The sequence below is a fragment of the Cavia porcellus genome, unplaced genomic scaffold (assembly GCF_034190915.1).
Source record: "Cavia porcellus strain 051 isolate PalLab524CR breed Dunkin Hartley unplaced genomic scaffold, mCavPor4.1 scaffold_4, whole genome shotgun sequence".
Lineage (NCBI taxonomy): Eukaryota > Metazoa > Chordata > Mammalia > Rodentia > Caviidae > Cavia > Cavia porcellus.
The window spans coordinates 81791828-81805263 of NW_026947487.1; the positions used below are offsets into that span (position 1 = coordinate 81791828).

The 13436-nt window shown below is 35.7% G+C and overlaps 1 pseudogene; it reads left to right on the forward strand.

The window, feature by feature from the left end:
* The first annotated feature begins 206 nt into the window (after window positions 1-206).
* On the forward strand, window positions 207-13112 carry LOC100731574 (all-trans-retinol dehydrogenase [NAD(+)] ADH4-like; annotated as a pseudogene).
* The last annotated feature ends 324 nt before the right edge of the window (window positions 13113-13436 follow it).

The window sequence follows — 13436 nt, forward strand, 5'->3', positions numbered from 1 at the left end:
CAGTAAACTTTTTATAAATGTGAAAACTATCACATTATTTTCTCAATTTTTTTTCATTTTAATTCCATGAAACAGTCATGATAAATATATAATGCCCAACATATATATTTTTCAGGAGAGTATTCCACAGTCAATATTCTCTCTCTCTCTCTCTCTCTCTCTCTCTCTCTAGGAATTTGGATACATCTATCACTGGTCAAACACTAATGGAAGACAAAACGAGCAGGTTTACCTGCAAAGGAAAATGCATTTACCATTTCCTGGGAGTGAGTTCATTTTCAATATACTGTGGTATCAGATGCTAACCTTGCCAAGATAAATGATGAAGCAAATTTAGAGAGAGTTTGTCTGATTGGTTGTGGATTTTCATCTGGCTATGAGGCTGCAATCAATACTGTCAAGGTAAATAAACACTGGGTTACTTAAGGCATAGGTTACTGGGAGGCAATGTTATGTAAAGGAACTAAAATTAATTATGATCAAACTTGGGCTAGGTCATTTATTATTACATTTGTTACATTAAGCAAGTTATTTAATTTCCCTAGAATAGAATCTACTATAAATACTTGTGGCAATAATTAAATGATATTGCATATCTAACATATGTAGCCTAGAAGCCACAATATGGTTAGCACCTAGCACATGTTATTTATAATACCCACATGTTAGATTATAGACCATCCCTGATTTAAATATAACCTGCTTAAATATATTCCCTAAATAAGAATGTTTACCCTGAAACAACTACCCACAAGGTTACAGAAACCCCTACCTGTCTCCATGCAGGCACCCCTACTATTTTCCTGATGCTGCAGACTCCTCTCATTCAATTATCTCTGCCTCTCTCCCTGTCCCCTGGGATTTCAAGAGAGTGTCTCTAGTGGCAACACTTACGGTAGCAAGATTTGTTCCAATAATGCCATGTTAGAATTTTAAAACTCTTACAAGGCTGTTTAAATTGTAAACCAGCCAGACATCAAAGAGGGCTCCTAGGGGATACCTCAAACAACCTTGTTATTTTCTTAGTATTCTTTGACCTCCTTCATGTCAGTTCTGCCCCTTGATTCAAAACTGCAAAACACAGTGAAGAGTTCCTTCTAAAGAACACATCTGATTTCAGTCTCCTTGCACTGCTTCCTTAACCCCTCAGGGTAAGGGCAAATCCCTCACTGAACTTTTTTCCCTTAGTTTTGCTCACAGTGCCCTCAGGCCCTGCCCAGAGTTGCCAAGTCACGTCACCAATGGCCTCTTGTACTTTTGCACTGGGACTCTACCAACATTGCAGGGATAATCCTGATTGCTCTCCTGTTGACTCAACTTGGATACCAGTCTTTCCTAAAGAATGGTAATTCTAGTGATTCAACTACAGCTTTCTAACTTTTTCAAATTAGTTTGCCACAATCTATTCCTTCTAACTGAAATTTGTCTTGGACCCACATCTCTCCATTCCTTAATGCTCCCCCTTCCATCCTTAGTGACCAGCATTGTACTCGCAGCTTCTAGCTGTAATTCTTTAGAGTCAACGTGTCTATGAGAGCATGCAGTATAATAACTTATCTTTGTGTGCCTGACTTATTTTACCTGAGCATTATGTCCTCCAGGATTTCCCCTGTTCTCACCAATGAGTCAACATCCTTTTATGGCTAAAAAGTAAATAATCTTTTCTGCATATAGACCATAATTTCTTTATTCATTCATATGTAGATTTCATAACCTCCCTGTTATGAATGTTACAACAGATATGGGAGTTCAGATAACTATTCAATATACTAATTTTATGTCCTTTAGATATAGTCCCAGTAGTAGTTTGGTGGGATTTTTTTTTTTTTTGTACTGGGGATCAAATTCATGACCTCATGCTTGCCAGGCTTGTGTTTTTAATTTTTTAAAGGAATCTCAGTGCTGTTTACTTTAATAATGGTTGTATTACTTTGCATCCCTAGCAATAGTGTATAAGGGTTATCTTTTCTCCACATTCATGCAACATTTGTTATTTTTTGTTAATAACTATTCTAACAAGTAACCTCTCATGGCTTTAATTTGTATTTCCCTGATAATTAGAAATACTGAGCTTTTTTCTCTTACCTGTAAGTCTCCTTTTGAAAAATGCTTATTCATATCCATTCCACATTTTTTTTGCAACTTGTTTATTTGCCTTCATACTATAGAACTGTTTGACTTCCTTATATATTTTTGGTTTGTAAATATATTTTACCATCCCATGGATCATGTCTTCACACTATTGACTGTTTCCTTGGCTATGCAAAAAAATCTTAAATTAATGTAATCCCACTAGTCTATGTTGCTTTTGTTTCCCATGTTTTATAGTTATATTAAGAACAAATTGTCCAGGCCATTGTCATGGAGATCCCCTCTCCAAATTGCCATGTTTTCTTCTAATAATTTTATAAGTTTTGGGTAAACATTTAAGTATTTAGTTCATCTTGAGTTAATTTTTATATACAGTGTGAAATAAGTTTAATTGCATTATTTTACACATAGATATCAGCTCTTCTACTTAATAGTTTGTCCTTTCTCGATAGCTTGAGATGTGTGTTTTCTTTTTTCTTTATCAATATGTTCTCACTTCAGAAGGTATTAGCTTTTGTTTTAGACAGACTTTTCTTTTCTTTTTGCTTATCTTTGAATCCTAATATTTTCCCATCCTCACTAGAAATGCGAATTAAGCACCTTCTGTACAATGTTTTTCTACCACTGTACCACCCTAAAGAATAATATATCACAATTCTAGCATTTTCCTTCCCATATTGTTTGTATTTAACTCAAAGTAGCAAATATTTATTAAAGACTCAACATACTATAAAGAAGACTCTGATAATAATATAAAGATAAAAATTTTAAAACTTAGTTTTTAAAGAAACAACATACACATAATAAGTCACAGATTATAAATTATAAAAAAGCAAAAAGCTAGGCATTGATTTCTGATTGGAGAATCAAGAAAAGTTTCATGGAGAAAATTTCCTTTTATGTCAGACCTAGAAATCCATTTTAATTAAAATATAATGAAAAATACATCAAGCTGTAAGAACATCAGGAATTAATGTATGAGGAGAGAAAAGTGGAACCATTTATCATGGCCTGCTGTACTGGGAGTATCATGGAGATGAAGCTGTAAACAGAGGTCAAATAGCAAAACATCTTTCCATATCAAGCAAAGACATTTGGATTTCATTCCATTTAAATGACTTAGTAATCTGGATCATTCAAGAGATTCAGCTCACAGTTAAAGAAATGTTAGTGGGATGGGGCTGGGGATTTAGCTCAGCGGCATAAGCGCCTGCCTTGTAAGCGGGCAGTCGTGAGTTCGATCCTCAGTACCGATTAAAAGGAAAAAGACAAAAAAAAAAAAAAAAAAAAAAAGTTAGTGGGCATCCAAAACCAACTATAGTATTATTACAACCCAATAAAGTCTGTAGAAATGAGGATGTCAAATTATTTGTGATCCAACTTAAAAAGAAAAAAAATTATATGGACTTTTGAATTTTGTTCTTACAACACCAAAAGGAAAAGTAAAACAAGGAATAATTTTTACCTCAAGTTGTTCCTTATGAATTTATAAATCTCTATTGTCCTTCAATTAGTCCCAAATTTTAGGTAACAATATATCATTTTCACAATGTAGACTTTCTCCATTGGCTATATCACATAGTTTTACAATAAGCAGTCATTTATTTATATGTTCTCCATCTTAACCTTCCCCTTCAAAAAATTTGGACCAGTTGCTTGCAAATTTACTTTATAATTTCCTGTCTGCAGGTCACCCCAGGTTCCACTTGTGCTGTTTTTGGTCTAGGAGGTGTAGGTCTTTCTGCCATAATTGGTTGTAAAATAGCAGGAGTTTCTAGAGTAATAGCTGTTGACATGAATATAGTGAGAAATTCCCAAAGGCCAAAGTCCTAGGAGCCACTGACTGCCTCAATCTAGAGACCTAGATAAATCCATTCAGGATATCATCATTGAACTGACCAATGGAGGTGTGGATTTTGTCTTTGACTGTGCAGGAGGATCTACTACCATAGTATGTACATATTTTCAATTTATTCTTTAATAATTAAATAATAGGGGAAGGTAGTCATATTCATTACAGTATCTATAATCATTCCTTAATTTTTTGAAAAGTGGTAAGAATTTGAATGGTTAGCTATTTACTGCTCCCTTAACTATACTATATTTCTTTCAATACCCACTGATACCTCCTATATTAGTCTGTTTGCTGTTACCATAACAAAATATGTAAGACTAAGAACTCATAAAGAAAAAATGCTTATTTTACTCAGCTTTGGAAGCTGAAAGTTTAAAAAGCATGGGGCAGGTTCTGGCAAGGGTCTCTCATCTACATTACTTCATGGCACATGTCATCAGAGAGAAATCACATTGCAAAACAGGAACCCAGAGTAATTAGAGGGGCCAGCAACAGGCACTCAATAGACTGCCTATACCTGAGTCCACTAACAACTAACGTCACAACACAGAAATCAAAGCTCCAATACACGAACCCTTATTTAGTGTTTTTCAAATGCAAATGCTGTATTGTGAGTTCACTCTTGTGATAATATAAACAGCTTTACTAGCATTATCGTAAATTATTTGCAGGTATTGATTTTTCTTTTGAGATCCCTTTTAAGTGAACCCTTCTCATTACACAGGAAATAATATTTTCTAATTTTGTTTTCCATGGTCATTTCAATTTCTTGTTTCTCAAAGATAAGTTGAGGGGTTTCTTCATTTTAATTAGCTAAAATGATGCCCTTTTGACTATTAACTCTAGTAAACAAGGTAAAAAGTAGTCTATGGTACCCTATAACAAATGTATGGAAAAGTTAGTTTTTTGCAGCACCTAGCTTTATTCTTCAATAAATAATTATCTAATAAATACATGCTAGCTCAAAGACACTAGAAAGAGTTTTGGTTTTTTTAATGAAATGATTAAATAATTTATCAACTGAATTCTCTGCCTATGGGTTTTTCTTGTTTTATTAGTGAGAGTTTCAAAGTTGCTATGTTATTACTTTTTACGTATGCCTTCACTCAGCCTAGTTTGTAAACATGCTCTTAGGAAAGGTATAAAGAATAAATTCTATACTACAATATATTCCAAAAAAAAATATATTGTGCTGGTTCATTCCCTCAGGCCTTAGTATCCAGAAGAGAACAGAGACTCAGAAGAGTTATGATGAGAGCAAGTGTAGCTGGTGCTCAAACATCATTAGCTGTAATTGAAAATGCATGCACTAAGGGTTTTTTATACTGCATTTTATCCTCCTATTCATAGCTTCAAATCCTAATTTTTAAATTTACTTTGGTACCTGTAGCTTGTAATATACCACATTCATTCCTCCACTTCCTATGGCTGAAGTTTTTTTTACAAACACTGAAATTCAGCTAACTTACCATACTTTTCTAGTGTATGATTATGCTTTAGACTTACCTGAGGAATTCCATTTTTTTTCTCATTACACTAACAAATGGACCATACTCATTAAGACCTGGTACCAATATATTTTCACGAAGTTTTCAAATTGAGAATCAGTACCATAAAACATAACATATTATATTATTAGCTGACTTATTATACCAAGAACAGTATAATAAGAAACAAAAGAACTATACCAGAGAATTAAAATTAAAAGAGGTAGCTTTTTCTAATCAGAAAAAGATAAGACACCTGTCTACCAAAAACATCCACAACCAGGAAAAAAGCCATGAATTTGATCATGATGATATTTATACCTCTAAAGCAGCCTCAGAAACCCACCACAATAGTTATAAACCTTTAATAATTTACAATTCTGTAGGATTTTACCAATGTAAACAAAAAGTTCTTTCCAAAAGTTATTGAAATTTACTAAATAAAACTTTGTGTTTGATACAGTATTTATTTCAACCAAGCCACTATTAGGAAGGTTAATTTGTTGCTTAAAGCAAAGCTCAAAAACATAAAAAAAAATAATAATAGGAAAGGACTTTTTAAAAAAAGTCAATGTAAGTAACTACGTTAAAGTGACAACTAATGTCTGTGGTCTTTTCCTATCAAAAATCTCTCTAGCTAGTCCATCAGTGTTGCTATAATTAAAAAAAAGTTTCTATCATATGGAAAATGCAAAAAGTAGAATTTAGAAGTGTTATGAAATCTCAAAATAATAAAAAATTCACATAAATCCTTCAAAAATATTCTAAAACTTTTAAGTCCCTGCACATTACATTAATTGCTTCTTTCATATGGTGAAAAGTCATGTGAAGGAGTCTACTGAGTTTTTTTTGGTTTGTTTGTTTGGCTTTAGTTTTTTGAGATATGGTCTTTCTATGTGAGTTCAGGCTGATTTCAATTCACCAACTAGCCCAGGTTGGTCTCCAGTTCACAGCTTTGCCTCAGCCCCCAAGTGCTAGGATTATAGGCATGCAACTCTATGCCTGGCCAAGATCTTTTGTAAAAGTAAAACTTACCATAAAATATAGAATCAAGTTGTCCATGTGGAATGAGTGCAAACTTCACACTATCTTTATATAGTGTCATTCTCAAAGGATTAAAAATATATTTATATTAGGGCTCCTAAATCGATTGACACCCACAGTTTATGCTTTCAAATTTATTTGCATTTTCAATCTTTGGCGTTTTTTTAAAGATATGGTTTCACTATGTTGCCCAGGTTGGCCTCCAATTCACAATCCTCCCAACTGAGCTTCTAAAGTAGCTAGGATTACGAGCATGCATTATTGTACCCAGCTAATCCTTTGCAATCTATATTAACATCAATTTGTGGTAGGTTCACATAGCCGTGTTCTTTCTCATGCAAAGATCAGTGCACATCCAGGCAACTTTCTCAGATTAATGTCTTCCATACGGTGACTTAATAATCAAAGAAGTTCAAACTTAAGACTTCACAATCTCAGTTTGAGACCACATTAGTAGTTAGAGCAAGAAAAGAGATGGCCAACAGAATGCAACCTAAACATAAAAGAGGTTAAAAGCATAAGGAAACAGATGAAATGTTTGATGAACAGTAGTGGGCATTATTTTCTATACGATTTTAGCTCTCTGTTTTAAATAATATTTTATATTTAACCCACTTTGAAATCTACTAAGTATATAGTATGTGCCTCATTTCTTAAGCCCCTAGGGAATACTTTCTTTATGAAAGTATTCTTTAGGATTTTAAAGATTTTTATTTTAGACAGGCGTAGTTGCACATGCCAATAATCCCAGGCCTTGGAAGGGTCCTCATGAGTTTGAGACCAGCCTGGACTATATAAACAAATAGATGATAGACCCAAAACACAAATAAACAGATTTAACCAACAGGATTTAAACTGTAAAGATTTTGGTTCTAGGTCCCTGTAAGTACAAATATTTTAGTAAAATCCATGACAGGCTGTCCAAAACTTGACAGCTGTAATCCTTTATATATCTTTCCTAATTCCATGTATTTTTTAAATATATGATGATGCATATTCCATTCAATTTAATTGTGGAATTGTTCGTGGTAAAATAATATGTCCTATTTATTTATAAAACCCTGTTCGATGTAGCTCAATTTTTGTTGTATTTTACTTTTTTTTTAATTGTGCTCATGAGTGATGTGAAGAGGAGGAGAGGGAAAGGGTGAATCACCCTACTGACTCAAAAGACACAAGGGCACAAACAATTGTGTTCCACTTTTTCTGCTGGGACGTGGTCTGTAAGACCCAGGGTAACACGTGGTGTAGCTATGGGGATTCCATTTGTTTCTGGGGCCTTTCCTGAGCCTTTCTGTCCAGTTGTTGCTGACCAGACAATAAGGCAGGGAAGCTCAAGGCCACACCCACTACAGCCCCTTCCAGGTTCCAGAATAATAAGTGTTTTTCAGTCAGAGCTGAATGGTAGCTTTCGAGATCATTTGCTTAGACGCGCTGCATGGGATTTTCTCCATGTACCCTGGAGAAACACAGACGGGATGGCTTTAGCCTAGAAAGTGTTGTACTTCCCCCAAAAGGCCCCTGAGATGAAAAATGGGGCAAAACCCCAGAGATGAAAAGAAGATGGGGCAAAATGACATCGTTTTAAGAAGTGCTTTTATTTTAGCTGGCTCAGTGACACAGTGCAGATGGAATTTGCAAAGCTGTGCAACTGAGTTAGAATTTTGACCGATTTTCATAGTTCATTTATGATTAGCTCATTGATCATTAAGTACATAGTGATGAGAAACAGAAACAAGGTGGGCTTTTGTTCCCCTTTGCTTGAGGTCAGAGGCATTTCATGGTGGGTGGTTAGCCAATTCATAGCCCTTGGTCTGCCAATTCCAGGAACATTTGTCTCTTATAAAGGGAACAATGGTTGACACAGCATCATTTGTCTCTTACAAGGGGAACAAAGGTTGACATAGCAAATAGGTTACTTGGGGGACGAAGCATACAGAACAGCATGACCACACAGTCAGTTAATCTATAACTATGTGGTTGGTGCTTGGTTACTAGGGTAAGGAGCTCAGTACAGAATGAGAATACTGCTAATAACTATCCTTTTTTTTTTTTTAAATCGGTACTGAGGATAATAACTATCCTTTTAACTATTTTTGCTAATTATCTTTTAATCAACTATTTTAATTTTTCAGCATCTTAGTACAACTGAAAGTAGAACGCAGAGCACATTCTTTTTACTACTCGAGCTCTTACAGCAGCCAGCATAGCAAAAAATGTGGCACTCAGGACAGTCTTCCTCATGATGTGACCGGCTGGGGCCTTCACTCTGCAGAGCCTTGGTTGTACACAGCAAGCAGGCAGAGTGCAGTTGGGTCACAAGGTCAGCCCTGAGCTGCACCAGTGCGCACCAGCAGCCTGTTGGAGCTGCAGCTCAAATGGTGGAATTCCGGGCCGTCCATCGGACCCAGGCCCAGCCAAGATGGCCCACGGCTGCCACACAGATCCCAGTGCTTTCCAGCCAGGTAGCCAGGCACTCTGGGATCCAGCCATTCCCAGCTGCCCCAAGCAGCTAAGAATTATATTGAAGGTTTTATCTAGAGTACAACACCAGAGCCTTAAGATTCAATCTGTAATAATACTGTATCTTTATTAACTGGAAAATGTTCCCTAAATTTTTATTAACCAGACAAACAAACCGAAGTTCGTATCCTACTTTTCTACTTAACTGATCTCTCGTTTGACCTTTTAGAGAACAGCCCTAGAGAGCACCATAGTAGTCTGGGGCTTATGTACGGTGGTTGGAGTCAATGTTGGTGAGAAATGATTGAATGTTTCTTCAGTGGAACCAATAATGGGCTGTACTATAAATGGAACATTCTTTGGTGGTAAGTTTTTTGCTTTTTTTTTCATAATTTAAAATTTTCTACAGTTTAAATTATTGAAAGGAAATGAAAATATCGAGTGCATAAAACACCAGAAGAATGCACAAAACTATTCGTTATTTGAAAATATAGTTTATATAGAAAAATAACAATTAGCAAATTGAAATTCAAACCATGTTACATTTAAATGAATCAGCATAAAGAAAAAAACAAATTCTGATCTAATTTTATCTAAAGTGAAAAGTCATCTTCAGTTTTTAAATTTTAAGTAGCTATCAGTACAGAAAATTAAAGCTAGATGAGCTGGGCATGGTGGCTCACACCTGTAATCCCAGCACTTGGGAGGCTGAGGTGGGAGGATCGTTGTGAGTTCAAGACCAGCCTGAACTACATAGAGAGACCCTGTCTCAAAAAGACCAAAAAAAAAAAAAAAAAAAAAAAAAAAAAAAAAAAAAAAAAAAGAAAAGAAAATTAAATCTGGAGAAGAGGAGTTTAATATTTTTGAGGCACCCAAATCTGATCTAATAATTTCACTCATTCAACACATTAACTAAACTACTTCTTTGTGGCATGTATATGCCATGTCTTTCTTTATTTGGCATTTTGGCCAAATTACAGGTTGGAAAAGTATAGATTCAGTCTCAAAGCTGGTTACTGACTATAAAAACAAGAAATTTGATCTGGATGTTTTGGTGACCCATACCCTGCCTTTTTTTTTTTTTTTTTTTTTTTTTTGGTCTTTTTCTTTTTTTTATCCATACCGGGGATTGAACTCACAACCACACACTTGTAAGGCAGGCACTTATGCTGCTGACCTAAATCCCCAGCCCCCATACCCTGCCTTTTGAGAGAATCAATGAGGGTTTGACCTAATGCACCAAGGAAAAAGGTAAATTATCAAATATACAATTGAGTGGTTTAGAAGATCTTTTTCATTGATCTATTTTTATTTGACTTAAGAAATAACCTGTTTGTCTTTTCTGACTTTCTACATCAGAATTATTAGATGTGTTTAAAAGATTAAATAGTGGACATTTGGGGGGAAAAAAGAGCTTCTACTTCCATAACGCATACTACCTATCTAATGTTACAACATATAGTAGTAACATAAAAGGACATTTTTTTCCTTTTCACAAACAACCCAGCTGGGGTTGCTCCCTGGGATGAGAGGTTTCTGTTAGTGTAATATTAGTGCCCTCTGTACAATGTACCCTTGAGTTAGAATCATTATAATCTACAGTTTAATACAGAATGATGTCAATGTTGGGCCCTTCATAATCAAAGTCTTATAAAACAATTCAGATGTGGACAGAGAGTGGCAGGAACCAGATATGAAAAGGGATGTCAACTTTGTTATAGAGCTCCTTACAAGATACTTTCTGGGGCTGGGGATTTAGCTCAGTGGCATAAGTGCCTGCCTTGCAAGTGTGGGGACGTGAGTTCAATCCCTGGTACCAATAAAAATGAAAAAGACCAAAAAGATACTTTCTGACCCACAATTTTAGCTTTAATGTGCTCCCTTATTTTGGATCCTAGGAATTGATTTACAGCAATGTCCTAACTGAGGGGTCTTCTAGGGTTGAGGAATGGATAAGATTAGTATGAATTATTTTAGTTAAAATGTTCAGGTATAACCTTGCTCAGTAGAAACAAAGAGCAAAAATACCAGGAAAAATATTACATAAAGAAGATATAAGATGAAGAATAAATTAAAAGAGAGAACATGGAGAGTAAATTAAATTAAGTAAAAATGGCAGAAGTTTGAAGCAGAAAACAAATGCTGCAAAAGAAGAAAATAGGTCCATGGTATAAAGATCTAACTATTTCATCAGAAAGAAACCCAAGAAAGTATTCCCACTGATATAACTTTCCAATTTGCAAACATGTTAGACACACATTATCTTAAAAAGTTCAATAAAAAATCAAGATTATTTTTAAAGCTATACATGTAAACTTAGCATGTATCTTATACAACATCTTGTACAATATCAATATGTTCATAAGGAGTGCCCTTCATATTAGGGGTTGGGTTGGAGTTTAGTGCCCAAAGCTTCTCTACCACAGTGCTTTTCCCTACAGTTCTCAGTCATGAAATATACTCACAAGCAATGCTAAAAGGCAGCCAAATGGAAAATGCTGCATTGCTTCATTAGTACATAGGCAAACCTCACACGTGCTACAAGGAGGCATCCCTGCAATAATAGGTGATTTTTACTTCCTTGTTAGTCCTCTGAAGAAACCACCTGGCTGCCCACACAGACAGAAAGATGGCAACAGAAAAGGCAGAGAGGGTATTCATCATATTGATACAGAAAGTACATATGAGGGCAAGCTTTCCTCTCATACAACTGCATAGAAGCAAGGAAGTGAGTGGAAGAAGGTGGAGTGGGAGACACAGTGACTGAAAACCTGCTTAGGCATGGTGGCCCTGCCTCAGGGTGAGGGCAGGACACAGCAGCTCTCCCTCCATAGGTAGATGTTTCTAGGTGAAGAAGGTATTTAGGCACAGTACCCTGCTGATGCAGATTGAATTCCACAGCTACAATAAGGAATTGATCTGCCCTTCAGCTTTACCTCCTGTTTGTTTCCATGTGTTGAAGCTAACCATGATTGAAAACATTTGGGTTCTTAGAAAGTAGCATCTCAAGACACAGACCTCCGTCTCCTTTGTTCGTTTTTTGAGACAAGGTCACACTGTGTAGTCTAGGCTGGTCTTATAACTCACTGTGTAACCCAGGCTGACCTTGCAAAACTCCTGCTTCAGCCTCCTGAGTGCTGGGATTATGGCAAGCACCACCACAACCTGGCCTCCTTCTCCACTGATACCTAACTGCCCTTGGCAATAGGAAAACCAAGAGCAATAACTACCTGGAGACTATTTATGTCTTGATATGCTATGCTTTTCAACAGGACCACTGAGCAAGAAGGGCATTACCAAGTCAAGTGAGGGTCCCCAAATCTCCCCTAGATTACTGACACTATCCATAAAATATTATTTGTGCTATAAATGAGATGACAAAACAGAATAAATGCATCTCAAAGCAAATATCTATAAAGAAAGATTAGACCAATCTGTAATGAAAAAGTAAAACTTATTTGTGGGCTCTGCCTAAATTTTTATGTAAGTTATACTGACTGTTGTTTTATTATTAATAGTATCTGGTATTAGTGATTTGAGTTTCTTTTATAACATATTACTTTAGCATTGTTCCATATCCTCTAGTAGTTGTACATTTTCTGCAGGATGTTGAAGACCAAGTTAAGGTGATTTTAAATACAATCTTGTTATCTATCTTTGTTATCTATCAAGGTCAGTTAAGTCTCCTCAGGAATATCTTGGAACCAGCTATAGCACCTCTTAGTTTTTCTGTCAGTGTCAGCCATTTGGATGAGTCATGGCCATTGCTTGACCAAGATGCTTTCTGCAAAAGCTTGGAAGATTTTTGCTCCTGGTGACTCTCCTTAGGCACACCACACACTGATGATCGGTTTCCTCAGTGGTCTCACAGGCTTCTTGATCTTGATCAGGCACTCACTGAGTACAGGATGATGCAACAGAGGTTCTCATGTCCTGGGTCCTCATTGACCTTGGAGGGCCAGGGCCAAAATATTGGCTGTCCTCTTAGCCCATCTGTCAATGTAGTAGAGGCATTATCATCTTATCTAAATAGCAAACATCGTACAACACAAAATAGAACCATCATTTTTCAACCATCATGGCTGTTTTAATGTTTGAATACTTGTAGAATTAACAAACAGTTGCATATTTTACATAGAAAATTAGAAATCAAACCATACCTGATGTTATAACATGAGAATCATGATGACATTTTTTTAAATTTGCACTTGAATTTGCACTTCTTGAATTTGTACTTTTTTAAACAGAAGATATCTCTTTTCTGATCAATCATCCCTATCTAATAAATAAAAGGCCTTCATCTAACTTGTTGACCTTTAGAAGGATGTATATCTCATAAGCATTTGTTAGAGGCAGAGGTCTTAATCTGAAACACAAGCTTGTCACCATAAACAATCTGTTTTTACATTTTCAAAGACCTGTACATCGGGAGGCATAAATATATGAATATACCATGAGGTACAACAATCATTTGTCATAACCATATGAAAAGCTTT